This window comes from Arachis stenosperma, chromosome 6, assembly GCF_014773155.1.
Source record: "Arachis stenosperma cultivar V10309 chromosome 6, arast.V10309.gnm1.PFL2, whole genome shotgun sequence".
NCBI classification, from domain to species: Eukaryota; Viridiplantae; Streptophyta; class Magnoliopsida; order Fabales; family Fabaceae; genus Arachis; species Arachis stenosperma.
Genome location: NC_080382.1, coordinates 109,299,298 through 109,302,126, shown reverse-complemented (window position 1 = coordinate 109,302,126; position 2,829 = coordinate 109,299,298). Strand labels below are relative to the sequence as shown.

At 42.2% G+C, this 2,829-nt stretch overlaps 1 non-coding gene across 1 annotated transcript; it reads right to left on the bottom strand.

Moving 5' to 3' along the window:
• Window positions 1-452: 452 nt before the first annotated feature.
• On the bottom strand, window positions 453-560 carry LOC130938198 (small nucleolar RNA R71). Its single transcript, XR_009069373.1, has one exon. It is a non-coding gene; the product is annotated as a small nucleolar RNA R71 (small nucleolar RNA).
• Window positions 561-2,829: the final 2,269 nt, after the last annotated feature.

Below are 2,829 nucleotides of genomic sequence, written 5' to 3'. Positions count from 1 at the left end.
AATTACAACAATCCAGAGATAACCTTTCTGAATTTTTCGAACAAGAGAAGGAGATGGCAGCCGAACCCAACAACAATAATGCAAGGATAATGCTTGGTAATTTCACTAAACCAACGTCCAAGTTTGATGGAAGAAGCATCTCCATTCCTGCCATTGGAGCAAACAATTTTGAGCTGAAGTCTCAACTAGTTGCTCTAATGCAATAGAACTGCAAGTTCCATGGACTTCCATCAGAAGATCCCTATCAGTTTTTAACTGAGTTCTTATAGATTTGTGAGACTGTTAAGACTAATGGAGTAGATTCTGAAGTCTACAGGCTCATGCTTTTCCCTTTTGCTGTAAGAGACAGAGCTAGAACATGGTTGGATTCACAACCTAAAGATAGCCTGGACTCTTGGGATAAGCTAGTCACGGCCTTCTTGGCTAAGTTCTTTCCTCCTCAAAAGTTGAGCAAACTTAGAGTGAATGTTCAGACCTTCAAACAAAAAGATGGTGAATCCCTCTATGAAGCTTGGGAAAGATACAAGCAGATGACCAAAAGGTGTCCTTCTGACATGCTTTCAGAGTGGACCATTTTGGATATATTCTATTATGGTCTATCTGAGTTCTCTAAGATGTCATTGGACCATTCTGCAGGTGGATCCATTCACCTAAAGAAAATGCCTGCAGAAGCTCAAGAACTTATTGACATGGTTGCAAATAACCAATTCATGTACACTTCTGAGAGGAATTCTGTGAATAATGGGACACCTCAAAGGAAGGGAATTTTTGAAATTGATGCTCTGAATGCCATATTGGCTCAAAATAAAGTGTTGACTCAGCAAGTCAACATGATTTCTCAAAGTCTGAATGGATGGCAAAATGCGTCCAACAGTACGAAAGAGGCAGCTTCTGAAGAAGCTTATGATCCTGAGAACCCTGCAATAGCAGAGGTAAATTACATGGGTGAACCTTATGGGAACACCTATAATTCATCATGGAGAAATCATCCAAATTTCTCATGGAAGGATCAACAAAAGCCTCAACAAGGCTTTAATAATGGTGGAAGAAACAGGCTAAGCAATAACAAGCCTTTTCCATCATCTTCTCAGCAACAGACAGATACTTCTGAGTAGAGCCCCTCTAATTTAGCAAATTTAGTCTCTGATCTGTCTAAGGCCACTTTAAGTTTCATGAGTAAAACAAGGTCCTCCATCAGAAATTTGGAGGCACAAGTGGGCCAGCTGAGTAAGAAAGTCACTGAAACTCCTCCCAGTACTCTCCCAAGCAATACAGAAGAAAATCCAAGAGGAGGGTGTAAGGCCATTGATGTAATCAATATGGCCGAATGCACAAGGGAGGAGAAGGACGAAAATCCTAGTGAGGAAGACCTCTTGGGACGTCTCTCAAGCAAGAAGGAGTTCCCTATTGAGGACCTAAAGGAATCTGAGGCTCATATAGAGACCATAGAGATCCCACTAAATCTTCTTCTGCCATTCATGAGCTCTGAAGATTATTCTTCCTCTGAAGAGGATGAAGATGTAACTGGAGAGCAAGTTGCTCAAGATCTAGGAGCCATCATGAAGCTGAATGCCAAGTTGTTTGGTAATGAGACTTGGGAAGGTGAACCTCCCTTGCTCATTAGTGAACTAGATACATGGGTTCAGAAAACTTTACCTCAAAAGAGACAAGATCCTGGTAAATTCTTAATACCCTGTACCATAGGCACCATGACCTTTAACAAGGCTCTGTGTGACCTGGGATCAGGCATAAATCTTATGCCACTCTCTGTAATGGAGAAACTGGGGTTCATTGAGGTACAGCCTGCCTTATTCTCATTACAATTGGCAGACAAGTCAGTAAGACAAGCTTATGGATTAGTAGAGGACGTGTTGGTAAAGGTTGAAGACCTTTACATCCCTACTGATTTCATAATCTTAGATACTAGGAAGGAAGAAGATGAATGCATCATCCTTGGAAGACCTTTCCTAGCCACATCAGTGCTGTGATTGATGTTAACAGAGGAGAATTAGTCCTTCAAATGAATGGGGACTACCTTGTGTTTAAGGCACACGACTATCCTTCTGTAACAAGGTAGAGTAAGCATGCAGAGCTTCTCTCAATATAGAGTCAAACAGAGGCCCCACAATCAAACTTTAAGTTTGGTGTTGGGAGGCCACAACCAAACTCTAAGTTTGGTGTTGAACCCCGATATCCAAACTCTAAGTTTGGTGTTGGGAGTCCACAACACTGACTTGATCACCTTTGTGGCTCCAAGAGAGCCCATTGTCAAGCTATTGACATTAAATAAGCGCTTGTTGGGAGGCAACCCAATTTTTATTTATCTAATTTTATTTTTATTTTTATTGTTATTTTGTGTTTTAGTAGGTTCATGATCATGTGGAGTCACGAAAAAATATTAAAATTAAAAACAGAATCAAAAACAGCAAAAGAAAAATCACACCCTGGAGGAAGGACTTACTGGCGTTTAAACGCCAGTAAGGTGCATCTGGCTGGCGTTCAACGCCAGAACAGAGCATGTATCTGGCGCTGAACGCCAGAAACAAGCAACATCCTGGCTTTTGGATGCCAGGAATGTGCCCTGAGGAAAGCTGGCGCTGAACGCCAGTAACAAGCATGGAACTGGCGTTCAACGCCAGAAACATGCTACACATGGGCGTTGAACGCCCAGAACGTGCACCACTTCGGCGTTTAAACGCCAGAATGGTATGCTAAGGCATTTTACATGCCTAATTGGTGCAGGGATGTAAATCCTTGACACCTCAGGATCTGTGGACCCCACAAGATCATCTCAGGATCTGTGGACCCCACAGGATCCCCACCTAACAT